Source organism: Microtus pennsylvanicus, chromosome 4, assembly GCF_037038515.1.
Source record: "Microtus pennsylvanicus isolate mMicPen1 chromosome 4, mMicPen1.hap1, whole genome shotgun sequence".
NCBI lineage: Eukaryota > Metazoa > Chordata > Mammalia > Rodentia > Cricetidae > Microtus > Microtus pennsylvanicus.
The window spans coordinates 86,554,338-86,570,783 of NC_134582.1; the positions used below are offsets into that span (position 1 = coordinate 86,554,338).

The following is a 16,446-nucleotide window of genomic DNA, read 5'->3' on the forward strand; positions in this document are numbered from 1 at the left end:
AGGGGGAATCTCTGAGCCCACAGCCAAGTCTCAGAGCAGAAGCAACCTGTATTAATCTCCACTTTCTTTCTCTTTTTCTCTTTTTCTGCTGGGGTCAGCAGGAATGGAAATCTTTTTTTTTCTTTTTAGATCAGTCTTATTATGATTATGATTATGCTGAAAGGCCCGCAGGAGAGAAATGCTGCAATCGGAATTAAAAATAGCATCTTCTGTCCTCCCACACACACTTGAGTGCTTGGAATGTCTTTTCTAAGTGCACACTTTTCTGCCTGGCTGTATGAAAGAATCTGTCACTGCATCTCCATAACGAAGCCGTTCCCGGGAGAATTCCATTGTTTTAGCAATAGAATTTTTGTAAAAGGCCTCTTATTTTGCCTGAAAAAGGTAACAAAAATGAACTTTTGAGAGCTTTATTCTACAAAACAATTAGAGAGAGAGAGATTGTCTCCTTTCTTGATACGGGAAGCATTGTAAGCGAGAGAATCCCCTGAGCCTTGCTACTAGGATAAACTCCTGACGGTGGAGAACCCCCTTTAGTCATTTTTGTGATCCCCACAGGGGCAGTGCTCCTGCTTGAGAACATGTTCGGGAAACAGCTGCTGGTAAACAGATGTCGCTTGTTTAAAAAGGTTTTAAATACTTTAATTTATCTTGGTTTTAGGACTTTTTTTTTGAGACAGGGTCATTTATAGCTTAGGCTAGTCTCAAATTCAGTATGTAGCCAATGGCCTTGAACTCCAGGTCCCCATGTCTCCACCTCCTAAGCCCTGCTGCAGTTAAGGACAACACTGCCAGGCTCCGCTTTAAACAGGAAGCAAGGAACCTATAGAATCTTCATTGCGGAAAGAAATTCCTGGGGACTTTCAATGAAGCAGGATTAGCAGATGTTTTAACCGGACTTCTTGACTCTGCAGACAAAGTCCAAATGCATCTTGTCAGGGTCCTTGACTCAGAAAGTAGTGACTGCAGTGCCTCTTTGAGTTAGAAGTGTTATGGCGAGTAGAACACAGCGCTTTGCTTGCATGGCAAGTGTAGTGACTGCAAACTGGTCTGTGAACGTGTGTGCTCACGCTCAGGGCCCCTCCCCCATGTTCCCTCCAGTCCTCGCAACAATGAATATTTGGTCCAAATATGGTGTCAAGTTCAAGTCCACATTCATAGAAAGGATAACTGCATCTCTCAGTACTTTACCTGGCCCCTAAGAAGCCACATCAAAGTCCTCCTGCCTTTGGTGTTTCAACAGGTAATCCTGAGGCTCCACGCCAAGTAGCATTCCTGGTACCTGGTGCTCACAGTTAAGCCCATTGAATTCTCAGTTTTGAAGCCAGAATCATTTTCTTAAGCCTCTTCTAAAGGGCAAGAAGTTTAGAATGCTGTCTTTGTCTTACGATGCTTTGCTTTTTATTGCATCAGATGAGATATTGAAGCAAGGAGACAGCTGCCTAGATGGTTGAAAAGGAGTTTAAGAGACTGGCTCTTAGTTTAGTTTGTGGAGTGAGTGCTTCAATCACAAGTTCACCCTCAGCACTGCATAAAGCCAGGGCTGGTGGGTCATGCCCATAAACCCTATAATACTCGGAGGTAGAGACAAGAGGACCAAGAGTTCAAAGTCACCCCAGGTTACATAGCAAATTACATGTCTGCTTGGGTTACCTGAGACCCAAAAGTTTTAAATTAAAATAAGCGAATAAAACTGTCATCCAGAGAAAAGGTGTGTGGTGATTCATAACCGCTAGAAAGGGGATTTGTAACCCAGAGGACACAAGACCACAGGGTAGTCTCCAGACTTCTAGATCAATATTCGTTGTCTCCTGGGCCACAGTACCACCTTCTGTAGGCCCTAAGCAATCCACAAGAGTCCAGAATCGAAGCAAATCAGCCCAGGAGTAAATTTTCAACAAGAAACACAAGCTGTCTTGTCCTTAAAGTAATTCCCCAGAGTATAAACTAAGAACTAGCCATATACCCTGCATTTGTCCATTGAATTTATATCTTATTTGCATTTTATTCTTGGCATGCAAACCCATTTTTTTCTGGATGTATCACTATATTTCATAGCAAACTTTGCTTCTCACCAGTAAAAAGTCACGGCCTGAATGTGTGTGCACACATTCACACACTCATACACACGCACATACACACACACTCGCACACAAACACTCACACGCATACGTACACACATACTCTCACACACACGCACACACTTGCACAATGCACATACACACACGCATGCACACACTCACCCATGCACACTCTCGCACACATACACACACTCACAGACATGCACACCCACGGAACCTGGACACATGCAGAAAGCTTCACCTTCATGTAATGAGGTGTGTGTAGACCAGGCTGGCCTGAACCACTCAGCAATCCTCCTGCTTCCATTTCCTGGGTGCTGACATTGCAGGTATATGCCAACATGCCCAGTTAGCAAGCAAGAATTTATCGAGTGCTTTACATTTACAGAGCCCTCCAGAGGCTTGTGAGATGGCTCAGCAGTAAAAAGTGTGTTTGTCCTGTAGAGGACCATGAGTCAGTTCCTAGCACTCAAGTGCCCACTCAAAACTGCCTGTAACTCCAGCTTTGGGAATCTGATGCCCTCTTCTGGCCCGCCTGGCAATTGCACTCATGCCCACATAGCCACACACAGACACAAATATATACACGATTTAAAAGAAAATTTCTTTAAGAAAAAAAAAAGGCACTCAAAAACTTATGAAAAGCAGACAGGTGCAGACTCTTGTTCGTGGAAGTCACCACGATCAGCACAGGAAGATGTCAACTATTTTTGGGAGACAGAGACGGACTAAAATGATGACTGCCTCCAAGGAAACGAAATAAAATCTGCAGGAATTCGTGTGTAAGACCATGGCACTTCTGATCAAGAACTGGTAGCATAGGAGGATGAAGGGAAGCATGGGAAAAATCTGGGCTTGGGAGGAATGGATTCCGATATGCATTCCGATATGTGGAACAGCGGTGGACTCTCAAAGACGATGTCAGGATTCCGTGTGGCTGACCCAGAGCACACACCCTGGACTGTGTAGCGGCTGCTCAGCAGTGAAACCTTGTCTAGCACGGGCAAGCCTCTGGGTCCTGTCCCTAGCACCACCGGAAGAAAGAAAAAAAAACACCTTACTGAAGAAACAACGTAGGCTAAACCATCTCATAAAAGTCCTAAACACGGTGGGTAGTAAGGACCAGCTGGTGATGGTTCTTGCCAGCAAACCTGATGTCCCGAGTTCCATTCCTGGGACCCACCTGGTAGAGAAGAGAATTGACACCTGAGAGCTGTCCTCTGATCTCCATATACACACGCGTTCTGTAGCACCTGTGTGCTCCCCGTGGACATACAAAATGAATCTTTTTGAAATCCTTAAAACATTAGCCAGGGAATTTGGGCTGTCTTGATGGCTCAGATCTAGAACCCTGGTGTTGGGAGACTGAGCCGGGAGGATTGCTGGCCTATGAATTTTTGAAGCTAGGCTGGGCCAAAGGGTGGGAACTGGTCTTAAACTATGCCCTTCAAATAAAGAGATTTTGGAAGATTCCAGTAGATGTAGGGACCAGTGAAGGCATGACATGTGACAGGGAGAAGCTACACTGCCTACCGGCTACTTCAGACAGTTTGAAACCATGAGAGTAACTACTTTTGGTGAGAGAACCCCCGAAGACATGCAGAACAGTGTGAACTGCTAAGAGAAGAGAAGTCAGGCCCGGCATGGTGACTGTGAGAATAGAGTGGGCACAGAGTAGGAACTGACAGCCGACACACCATGGGAGGAAGAAAGGATAACCGTGCCATTGGCATGACTTAGAAACTTAATAAGAGCTGGTTTAGGGCTGAGTGGAAAGTTTTGAGCAAAACTGACTTTCACAGTACATGTTTGATGTCAGGAGTTCAAGACCTGGACTACCTAAGATACTGTCTCACTTAAAACACACACACACACACACACACACTCAAAAACACTTAAACGTGACTCATGCATTAATCAGAATCTATTGTACGGCGTGTATTGATTTCTACGACTACACACAATTTGTAAAAGGATAATGGCTTGCACCACTTTCAGTCTTTACTCATCCATGGCTTCCTTAGCTCCCCTGCTCCCATTTTCTCAAGACTAAAACTTCAGTGTTGCCTGAGCTGCTTTCCCACCTGAAGCCCAGGGTCCTTGCTGATCATTTATAGAAATTATTTCCTCGGGGTTGTTAAGCTCCGGCTCCTGTTCTGTCGCTGGCTGTGCAATGGGTGGCCATTCTTGGTCTCCTTGGTTCAACACCATGTGGCTTTGCCCCTCCCAACATGTCCCTTCACATGTTGAGCCCGTCCTTTGGAAGGCCTATCCAATCAGGTCTGAGCCACCCTGTGTAACCCCTATCTATAGTTTAAGGTTTGGATCTGAATTAGATGGAAAATACCTTCACAGCATTCAGATCAGGGGGACTGTAACATTGAAAGTTCCTAAGAGGAGATGTGTAGGTACATCAGAGACAGGCCAATTGTGGGGGCCAGCAAAGAGCCACGTGTGCCAACTGAAAGCTCCAGGGATAAATTGAACTTTAGGTGCCAGATGGGGCAGGAGTGTATGAGAGAGGAGGGGAGAGTTGGTGAGTGGGCTTGAAGGGGAGATGCTAGTCTATCAGGTAACAAAAAGGAAATTGAAGGAAGCACCAGCGAACTGTACTGGCTATTAGATCAGAAACTAGTTAGGATGAAACCTGGGGAAAGGTCACTGCATTTGGGAGGCAGATGCAATGATGACCTTTGAAAGAGTAGAGATGGTTTGCGAAAATCATGGTGGAAACCAGACTCCCAGCCTGTAAGATACTGGTGTGGAAACGGTGACGGGAGCGTTGGAAACTCTGAGAATCAAGGATATAGGCTCCTGTGGCAAAAACCGTGCAGCGCATGGGTAAACAATTGCGAAGGAACTAGCAGCTGTTCAGAGGCCGAGAATGAATAAAAAGGGAGGGATTCGAAGAGCAAGAAAGAGAAAGCCCAGCGTAACTGTCCTCCTCCTTTCTGTGGAAGACTTTCATTGGAATGGGAAATGTCAGAGCTCCAAGCGCTTGGACAGCAGAGAAAGGTGAAGGTGTCCGGGGAGCTGGGGTAATGGCTCCTTCAGTAAGGTGCCTGCCTTCCAAGGACGAGGACCCATATTCATTCTCGAGTCTACTAGAGAAAAGGCTGCATACACCAGGCGTGGCGGTCCACACTGTTAACCCCAGGACTGAGGAGGAGGAGCAGGTGAGAGCTCTGAATGCCAAGCCAGTGTTGTCTACATGGCAAGTTCCAGGCCAGGCAGGGCAACACAGTAAGAGCCCATGTCAAAGAGGAAAAAAACAGAGTCTAACTTGTAATCCCAGCACTGGGGAGTCTGAGACACGTGTGTGTGTGTGTGTGTGTATATATATATATATATATATATATATATATATATATCTTCAGGGCCTGATGGGCATCCAGGCTGGCCTACTTAGTGAGTTCCAGGCCAGTGAAGGTCCCCCAAAAGTCGTCCTCTGGCCCCCACACGTACCCACATTAAAGTATACTTACACTTAGAGAAAGGGAGGGTGGGGGGAGAACTCTCAGCAGAGAAGGAGTTAAATTTTAGCTGGAGAGGAGTAAGTCCTTAACAGGAAGGGTTAAAATCTTCTAGATCAGGTGTGGGCTGTGGGCCATCTCTTCTCCATTCAAGCTCTTCCCACGAGCGGCTATTAGAAGCTTGCATAAGAAGGCCACGGCAAGGTCTCAATCAGCAAGTTTATAAAGTCTCTGAGCCTTCAAGGCTTTAATAAATCGGATGGAGGATACAAAGACAATATACCCGAGTGCTGACTTGAAAACGACCTCAGCTCAGAATGTGCAGTAGAGACTATAAGTGTTTTGAGCATCCAAGGGAAGGAGACGCTGGCATGGTGCCCCTTTTATCCTGTGGCTGGGGGATGAGATTGCCAGCCTGGCGTCCATCCCCAGCTCTGATGGTGAGACACAGGGGAGTCTTGCCTTTGGCATTCTCTCTTCTTTCTGGGTTTGCGGAGGTCTGTCGAAACTATCAGGGGGATGCATATTCTGAGTCCTGCAGGTGGAGTATTATTGGTATTTTTGTTTTTCTGAGGAGCTGGTAGGGTGGGAAAAAAAATCACACTTTATCCTGGCTGTCTTAAATGGCAAGAGGCTCGGGGATCAGCTGACCAAATTTGTTTCAGATGGATTTCAGAGTGACTCCATTCATGCAGATAGCCTGAGTGAGCCTGCCTGGGGAATACTGTTAGTTTGGAGAATACGAAACCTGATTATTTTTTCTTAACAGAAAAATTAAGTTGAGCCAGATATGGGATGATAAGAACAAGGAAAAGTGGCCGTGAGCACAGCTTTCCTATGACTCACATCTTTCTATGCATGCTTCCTTCCTCACTGAGGTAGAAAAAAACAGTCCCAATTTACAAATCAGAAGGGAAAGCAGTAGGTGCTGTTGGAGCGGGCCATAATGCTCATCAAGTACAGGAGAGGAAATATTTTTTTAAAAAAATTACAAAGACACACATCTCTGAGTATACATGCATATATATGTATATACATTGTATGTATGTATGTATGTATGTATCCCTGTAGTCAAGGGGAAATTTGAAATCTAAAGCAAATTGATTTTTGTCAACCCTTCCCCCAGAAATATGCATATTACATAAGGTTTGGGCCCTTTTATGTGGTTTTCATTTTTGTCGTTTGGTTTGGATTGGTTTTGTCTGAGACTGGGTCTCACTTTACAGGCCCTGACTGACCTGCAATTCTAATGCTTACCTTGCAGCCCAGGCTGGCCTGGGACTATCAACCTACAATCAGCTTCCCAAATTCTGAGACTATAGACATACACCATCCTGCAGGCTTAGCCCCTTTTGAGTGGATGGTCTTCATCTGGGACCTGCATTCAACAAGACAGCTTTTCAGTTCACTGCTATGATGAGGTGGCCTTCAGTACTTTAGGGAACAAGGACCTTCTTTCCTGTCACATCACATGCAATACCGACATGGCATGGGTCTCCCTGATAGAAATTACTGTCTCGCTGAAGTGGTATAGTAGTCAGAGGGAAGAATGCATCCTTTGATGTCGCTGGAGATTGTTGTTACTCATTTCTTCATCATGGAGACTTAAAGGATTCCTTCTAAGCAGCCCTGGATCAGGCCCACTGACACTCAGCCTGTTTCCTCTGGTTGAAACTTGAGGCCTGTTTCTAGACTAGGGCTCTGCCACTGAGCCGAACCTCCAGCTTTGCCGGTGCTAAATTCCACCTTTGGCTTCTCAGCAGCCTTCCTGGGCCCCACACTCCTAATCCCAGTGTCTAATGTCCTTTCCTGATGATTGTCTAGGTTTCAAATCTTATACATGTTCTATCCCTCTTGGTGCGAGAAGGGCAGGACCCTTGGCTCTCTTGCTCACTGTTCTGGCCCTGATTGGGTGTAGTGGCATTAAGTGAAATTCTGTCCTCTGAATGTGCTAATTAATAAGAAAGCACTTGGTAAGCCAGATCCACTATAGGAGCCACGATTAATCACAGGAGAACAGACACCTCCTTCCCCTTTCGGAGCTAATTTTGTCTCTCCCTTTTTAAAAATTTATTTTGAGTTCCACTGATGAGTGTTATCAATTCCAAATCTAAGATTTGATATTATTTCACTCTTGTCTTTATTATCACCGCCGCTATTCTTATTATTTGAGAGAGCCACTCTTTTTTTTCTCTCCCTCTCTCTGAAATCATTCTTCCCACATCCACTGTGCTAAGACTACAATTCCTACCTGGGTTCAACTGGTGCGCATGACTTTGAGAAGGAAAAGCTGACGGGAGTGGGCGATCTATGCTTCCGTCATCACCCGGAGCCCCTGGTGAACATTCATTCTTATCCCTCTATTGTTGCTCCTTGATGCAGCACAAGGGCATAATACCAACGTGATTGTCCCTGGGTCTGCAAGTAAGGTGGGAAAAACATCCAGGAGTAGAGACTTTTCCACAGGGCTATGAGCAGGCCTTTGCATGAAAGCAACCAGCCAGCAAGAGCCAGTCCTTTTCTCTCCTTTTGCCACCTCTTTATATGTGAGTGTTACAGTCGCTGGGGAGAAGTGGCAGAGAGGCAAGTGGAAAGTTTCTCAGCCCTGCAGACATTGAGCACAGGAAACAGCACAGACCTGGAATTGATGGGGAGCCTTTGCTGTGGCTCAAACAGTCGCACCCCTGCCTGGCTCTGGAGTCTGCCTTGCACACCTTCCAGCTTTCCCTTCCTGCCCCGCACCTTCTTTTCTTCATGAAAATGTCTCCGTGGTGATTCCAGGAGTCTCTGATTCTGCCCCTCTTCCCTCCCACAGCACAGCACAGCACAGCACAGCACAGCACAGCACCGTTAGGTCGTATAGACATTTGAGTGCCCCAGGGAGAGCTGATGGTTGGTGCCCAGCCAAAGCTAGCTTTTATGCTCTGGCTCGGAGCTCAGTAGCAGGCTGTGACCAATAATAACACCTGCCTTTGATATCGTGCCGGTCTTCTGGGGAACTGCAAGTGCTTCTCAAGAGCACTTACTGATCTTCCCAGCCACACAAACGGGTACGAAAATGCAGTCCTGCTTCCCTTTTCAAAGCGTAAAGTCAAGTGACTTCCTTGGGATCATGTATGTTTTTCCAGCGCTGGGGATTAAACCCAGGAACTCAGGAGTGCTGACCAGCTGCTATACCCGGAGCCATTCCCGAGCAATGGTTTATCACTCTGACTCCCTCTCTCTCTGTCTTTGCTCATTCAGGTTTTTTGAGATAGAGTTTCCTGTAACTCAGACTGACTTAGTCCTCTTACATCTACCTCCCCAGTGCTAGGATTACAGGCACACACCACACACTCCAGCAAATAAGTGGTTTCTTTTGAGTAGTTTTGTGTCTCACCTGGGGTTGGGGTTGACGTTTCCTAGAACTGGTTTCAACTTCATGACAGAGGGGAAAAATGAAAGACTGGTTATGCCACAATTGGTTCTCTGGGTCAAGAACAAAATCAAATTTGGTTAAGTAAAAATAAACAAAAACCACGAAAACAGGTCCTGGAAAAGGTCTTTGGTGAACTCTCCCCTTGGTTGACCAGATGTCCAGGTTGTTGGAAGAAGTAATTGGATGATAGATGGATGTATTTACCATTGTTTTCCTTCTGGGCTGTCTCCATGCCAGGTATTTCTCATCTTCTCTGTGAAAGGAAGAAAGACAACACCAGAACCTGTGGCCCAGCAGCCGAGGGACGTTTCCATGGTGAAGTCTCGGGGAGGCTTCCTGGGAGCAGAGCACAGTGGATGCTGTAAGTGAAAAACGCACTGCAGAGGCTCGCCTTATACAGCTCGGTGAACCCGGTGTGAGGGGCTGTCAGTGTGTGCCCTGGGTGGTCACCCAGTGGAGTCCTTGTTTTCGGCAGAGGTTCTGTGTGTGTTCACTGTGAACTTGCCTTTCCCCTGGCTTCCGTGGAGCACTGCAAATGGTCAGCTAGTGGAATGAAAGTGGAATACAGGGGCTCTCTGCCACTGTCCCTGGATAGATGATGGTATCAAATGTATAAGGGAGTGTCCGCGGCTGTTCTTCTAGGATGATAAATAGGCTGAGGATTAAAGACCTGGATTTCTGTGCATAACTAATATCATTATTTATCTTTTTTTTCTTAACCAGAATATTAGATTTTTGGTTTTTGCTTGTTTGCTTGTTTTTCTGACCTTGAAAATCTCAGACCTGTATGGAAATACAGTTATTTGGGGTTCTTCTCTGATTCAGAATTGGCTGAATAATAATAGGTCTTTATTGGGGTGCTGATCTGCGATGCTGAGATTAGTAAACTGGGCTTCAAGTCAGCTGAAGGCTCTTGATGAGGTTTAGTATCCAGGGGTTGATAAAGTGGCTGGGAGAGTGTTGACAGGAAAGGGGGTGACCACAGGAAAGTCCTGGGCGGCCAGTGCACACCCCTGAGAAAAGGAGTAATGGTATCTTCACATTTTAGGAAATAAAGAGCCAACTTCAACTAAAATGTGTGAGCATTACCTATATGTCGCTGCACATTTTGTAACATATTTAGTACACGTTTTGAACCTTTTAAGTTTTTTTTTAAAAAATTATGCTCGTTGATTGTGTGTGTTGGGGGAGAGGTTACATGTGGGGTTCAGGGGAGAGCTTTGGAGTAGATTCTCCTTCTGTATGATCTTCAGGGACACTTACGTTATCAGGCTTGGCAGCCACACTCATGTGACAGACACACACACATACACACATAAAAATTTACGTCTTTAAATTCAAATTTTCTTGGTGGCTCATTGTAGTTCACGGAAAGTGCTGCTATTTTAGTGTGTTTTCATTTGTGGGTGTGGGCCTATCGATTCTGGAAGTATGTGACTTGCTCTGGGATAATGGCTTCTATTCTTATTTGCCCAATTAAGGTCGAGTATATTGACAACTCTAGGCACCACCACCACCACCACCAAAGAAAGTGGCATCTCACAAACCCGTGGGTTGCCGTATGGTACCTGTTCATTAGCTGTGGACCACTAGCTTCGCTCAGGGTTCACACAGGGGAAGAGACTTGCATATTTACTTTCATAAAAAGAAAAAAAAACCCTCTTACCACGAAAGTTTTAGTCACTATCATGAAACAATTTGGGGCCCTGTAGGCTTTAAGTTTCACTGCAAACCCCATGTGCTCACCAGGTAGCTTGTTGTCATAGTGATGTTTTTAAAGGTGCTGTTTTCACGGGAAGTGTATGTCTTATAGAAAGTCATTTTCAGGCCTAACTTTAGTTGAAATGAGAACAGTTACTGTGATAAGGCTGGCTTTGTGCCTAACAAGGTGGGTTTTCCTTTCACGCCTTTGCTCTGAAGGGCTCATGGCAGACTTGAGGCATTACGTGAAGTTCTCAAAGGTCCTGAAATCTACATTTGGAAATGCCATGTGGCCAACCTTAAGGGCACTTGAAAGTCCCTCTGTAAACAGACGAAGCTGAGAGGAAGAAAATGTGAAATTCCAGAGAGCTTCTCAAGCATGCTGAGAACTTTGTTTTCAAAAGCACATCACTTGAGACAGGAGGGAAGCTCTCCACTAGTAAATACGGTATCAGCCACCTCTCCTAACTGCGCTCCGCCCTTTTAACCCTTGCCTTCTGTTTCTCACTAGTCCTAGCGTGCCACAGAGGGGCATTACAAGTGGGGAATGCAGGTTATTTTCAGGGAATGTGTATTTGCACACAGACGGGCTTAAGCGTGGGTGTCCTACATCGTGAGCAATAATTGCCACAGTATTGACAAAGAACCCCGGGCCTGACAGCTCTTACAGACTCTGCCTCAAACTCATTACTCATTGCTTTTACCCCCTTGCGTGTCTCGTTAGCAGCCTCTCCCATCTGTCAACGTCTTCCTTCCTAGCAGCTGGCCTTTACCCCTGGAGGTGTCTCCACCTGGCTCTCAGAGGGTAGAGAGGCATCATGCCTCGCAGAAGAAGAGGAAGGCAGTGAAAGGCGATTGAGGAGTCGAGAGACCCTGCATTTTGCATTCAGTGTTGGCAGCTGTGTAACCTGGGCCCCAGCACCCCTGGAAACCCATTTCAAGATGGGCAACAGGAGAAGCTGAGATTGATGGTCCCTGCAGTTCTAGCATCTTGTGTATAGTGTCACCAGGACATCATTCTGCTGTGAAGCAGGTCAGATCTTCATTTACCCTCTTGACCTCATAAACCATCAATGATTTGCTACAACCTAGTTCTCGGGTGCTTTGGTTTTAGTACACTGAGTGTAGTCTTATGATGTCAAGAGGGCATAACAGATAAAGTGGTTCACAACCATCCTAACAGTATGTGTCCAATCCCCAAGCCCTGCATGACCAAAGGAGAGAACCAACTCCTTCACACTGTCCTCTGATCTCCCCATACTTGACCGAATATATACAGGCACATGCACACACGTGAATAAATACATATAATAGTTTTTAAGATTTTTAAAATTATGTGTATGCATGTGTACACCAGTACACATGTCCTCAGAAGCCAGAAGAAAGAATCAAATTCCCTGCAACTGGAATCATGGGCTAATACAAGCTGAACATATGGATGCTGGCAGCTAGCAAGCCTAAGCAATCCTCCTGCTTTCATTGCCTACCACAACCTCGAGGGTAACATGTATCCTCGTGGTCATGCTTGGCTTTTTATGTAAGTCTTGGAGATTCCTTGTCTTATCCTCTGAGCCATCTCCCTAGCTCCCTTAGTCATTTTTTTCCCTAGAAGTAGATGCTAAATGTCAGTGATATATACGATGTAAGTGTGGGTAAGGAAAGCCTTTAAGGACATCGTGTTTTAGAGTAACTGTCAGTGAACTTGGGGATTTCCTGATACTTAAAAAGCAAAATTCTGCACAAAAGTCCATTTCCTCCTCTTTCCCAGCTGAGTGGTTTGTGGTCTCTTGTTTGTGAGCAGCCTATACTGCCTGCTTATGGATGGTGATGTTTTTAATCTCTTATTCTTTTGCTATTCCACAAACATTTGAGTTCCCTTTTATTCCCAGTGTGGAACCTGGGCCATGGCACCAGAAGTTACCTGTGTAGAAGGTCAAGGGTAGCATTCTGCTCCCACAAAGCACTTAGAGGGAAGATAAGGTGGGCTGGCTGATATAAGACCCAGTTTCTTCTCCCTAGTGTTTGAGGGGAAGCAACCAGAATGAGTTTAGGAAGGTAACATATCACCCTGCCTTTGAGGATGGCTGGGATAAAGGTGTGCAGATGCTTGTGTGTTTATCTGACCCCTTATCAGAGTACATGCCTCGAGCACTGCTTAGAGTAGGCCTGGGAAGAAACAGACAGAAGCAAACACTGCTCAGCCTGTTTAAACAGCGCTGAGATATGGGCTGTGGATTCTCATCTCCAGAGTAAGAGAATGGCATGTATACATTCTATGAAGAGATGTGTTGTAATAAGAGCGGCAGGGCTGTGTCCCTGGCACCCGGCCGCCCGCACGGCTAGCTTTACCTGAAATAATTACACGGAAGCTGTATTCTTTTAAACACCGCTTGGCCCATTATATCTAGCCTTTTCTCGGCTAACTCTCGCACCTGGACTAGCCCATTTCTAATAATCTGCTGTAGCCCACGAGCTGGCTTACCAGGAATGATCTTAACCTGCATCTGCCTGGAGTGGGAGAATCATGGCGACTCCTGACTCAGCTTCTTTCTCCCAGCATTCTGTTCTGTTTACTCCTCCCACCTATGTTTTAACCTATGAGGGCCAAGCAGTTTCTTTATTGCTTAACCAATGAAATCAACAGATTGGTATGACACTCCCACATCAGAGATGTAGGTGGTTTCCCGATGTGTCTGTCAGGTTGGAGTTCTAGAGTTGCATCTGTGATACCAATTTCTATAAGATGGTCATAAAAAACATTCTGAAATAGATAAGGGGGGATTTATTATTAGCTCGTTAGGGGGTGGACTTACCTCCATGTGTTTAGTCCTTGTTTGAAATCGCAGATTGGCCTTTACATGACAGAGGCGAGGAAGCTCTCTCTAGGGCTTTCCACTCTGGAGCAGAAGGATTTCCGCTAGGGTTTGTCATTTTGCTCATCTGAATCTCTTCCTCCACCTTCCTCAAGCCCCACTGACTGGCAGTCCCTTTAGTTCCAGATCATGGCCTTGGTATGTTCCCTGGAGAAGGAAGCTTTCTTGAGACCCTTCTGAGGGCTACTGCTTCTGAAAGTAGACTCCAACATTGCTGCTAGAGTTGGTGGGCCATGTCTAGCCATTACAGGCACAGGCTTGCTCTCCTCAGCACCTTCTTCCCCAAGTATGAAGCCACCACTTTTCCCAGCAGTTTTACAAAAGGAAAGAGCCCCGATCACCCAGAATCCTTGGGAAGAAGAGAGTTTGTGAACTTCTGCCATATTTGTGTGCTTGGCAGGGTGAGGGATGGAGGAGAGGAATGGCTGGGGAAAGAACAATAGCTACCTGACCGTGCTGACTTCTGAGTGGGGCCAAGGTAAAGTGTGTGCATCCTGTCAAAGTGTAGAATACTATTTGTTAAGAGAAGGTTGTGAACCAGGATGAATTCTCAGTCCAGGGTGCAGGATGGAGCCATCTCTGTTCACTGTCCTTGGAAGGTAATCTCAGAAGAGCCCCATTGGGGATGGATATGCCAAGGTGCTCCAGGGTGCCTCAAAGGGATGCTGGTTACTCAGAATTACTCAGAGTCAGGTTTCCTGGAGCCTCTGACTTACACCTCCCAGCAGGGGAAGAAGCTTAACACATAAATCTGTGTGCCCCAAGAAGGCATAGGACAGATAAAACACTGGAAAATAAGTCTTCTGTTAGGTGCTTTTGTGGCAGGGTTTGTGAGCCATCAGAGCCAGGCAGTTCTCGTTAGAAGCTTGTGGGACCAGGAATCTGCTGGATGCAGTGCTGTACACTGGGCTATCACTACAAAGAATCTTAAGATCGAAAGAAATTGACTAATTTTCTCTCACTACATTACAAGATTCTGGGAAAACAGTTTGCAGTACAGAACCCCTTTAGGCGAGGCAGAAAACTGCATTCTTTGAAGCCTATTTTGAAGCAAATTAGTCTTTTAAAGTCTTTGTTTGTTTCTTTCTTTATTCGTGCCTGTCTTCCTGAAACAATTGCCTTCAGTACAGTCACCAAAACTGAAATAGAGATAGGATGGCATACACATACTGATCTTTCCTCGCAGATGTTTGGTGTTTCGATACAGGGTCTCCAGTAGCCCGGGTTGGCCTTAAGCTGTTTTAAAGCCAAGAATTATCTTGACTCCTGATCCTCTCACCTCCCCCTCCCAAGTTCTGAAATTACAGGCAAGTGCCCACATATTCAGCTTACCCGAATATTCTGTTTTGGTAACTCGGCCAAATTATTTGGAATATGCTCATTAGGCCCTTGGCCAACTTTTACCTTCTTTGGTAGTGATGGTGGCAGAACTGGCTGTTAGACCTCCAGCATAAGTCCCTGAGCTCGAGGATGCCACTGTCTCCTTCAGAATGTCTGCCATCTTTACCAACATTTGGAACACTTTATTTTGCCCATCTTAAAACCCTCTTGCTAAAATCATTTTCTAAAGGTTTCTATTTGGTTTCTCTTCTTTTCTGATTTTTTTTCCCTTTCTGGAGTCTTTGTTGCCTTTCACAGGGGTGAAGTTTTTTGTTGCTGCTGTTGTTCTGTTTTGTCTTTTTAAGCATCTCCAAGGCTAAATTCTGGGACTGTGATAGGCTTTTTTCATGCCTGGGGCTCTGTGAATTGCTTCCCTCTCTAAGCGCTATAAAACACCTGCAGAACAAAGGGCTGGGCACAAGGTCCTTCTCTCCCATCACTTAGAGCCCTAGTTTTTAAGTCTCTTGCCTTTTCTTCTTTCTTCAAGGAATGGAGCAGTAAGACTAGGATGCTGCTATTCAAAAAGAGGATGCTTTTTCTTAGTTGTGGAACCAAGTTTTCTCCTCCTCTTTAGCCACCTCAGTTTCTCTACCTGTCCCTGGCTCTCCCACTTGTCCTTATGAACAGTTTTCTTCCCTTAACTCTCAGGGGACTAATGAACGAAATGTATGAACGGCAGTGGATTATGGCTTAGCCACTGGCCCTCCTTGTTTGGAATAGAGTCATTATGTCCATTCCTGCCCCCTTTTCGGTGCTTCTTTAGGGGTCAGAGTAACTAGCCATGGGTGTCTCAGGGCTGCCATTGGGGTTTGCAGTTCATGTTCCTAACTCTCCTGGGGATCTATTTCTGTGCCTCGGCTTTGATGCCGGTTGTCTTAGCAACCTGTTGGCTGGCACCTCCCTAGAGGCAACTCGGAGAGTGGCGGTGGATGTGGGTGGCCTTTGGGGGTGGGGGTCAGAAGGGAACTGGCAGGCACCTGGCACAGAGAGGATTTTCCATTTCCTTCACCTGGGCCAGCCTCCAGGCAGAGGATGCCACTTAGTAGGTGTATCATGGGAGTGTCGTTTACTGAAGATCAAACACCACAGGGTTTGGCATAGCTACCTTCCCATGGAGACTGGCAAGCCAACTAGTGGATCATCCAAGCTGCGTGTGGGAACAGGAGGCTGGCCCGTTTGGGATCTCAGTACATTTGATAGTATCAGTTTTTCGTGTGAACTGGGTTACTATTCGGTTGATAATTAGCCCTAGTGTTCAGAGTTGTGGCTGGGCGCTGGGCAGAAGCAAAGGTCAGGAGATTGAGGAAGAGTGAAGGGGACACCAAAACCACCGATCTTGCCTCCTTTTCCTGTTGACTGGTCTGGCCTGAAAGCTCCCAGTGTAAGTGCCCTGGTTATCCATCTCCAGGCCCAGCCCTGAAGCCGAACAGTGCTTAGCTTGTGTTCTGCTCTACCAGCCCCCCCTCCGCCCATTATTACCACAATGACCTGGCATCAAATGACTCCTGCTATTTTCTAAC

The 16,446-nt window shown here is 46.0% G+C and overlaps 1 protein-coding gene across 2 annotated transcripts in view; it reads left to right on the plus strand.

Annotated features, from left to right (window-relative positions):
• Atxn1 (ataxin 1) overlaps positions 1-16,446 on the plus strand; it is a 382,307-nt gene that overhangs the window by 230,570 nt on the left and 135,291 nt on the right. For both annotated transcript variants that reach the window (XM_075969766.1, XM_075969767.1), the window contains exon 6: positions 9,210-9,333. The gene's annotated coding sequence lies outside the window, so the exon portion shown is untranslated. The remainder of the gene's footprint in view (positions 1-9,209; positions 9,334-16,446) is intronic.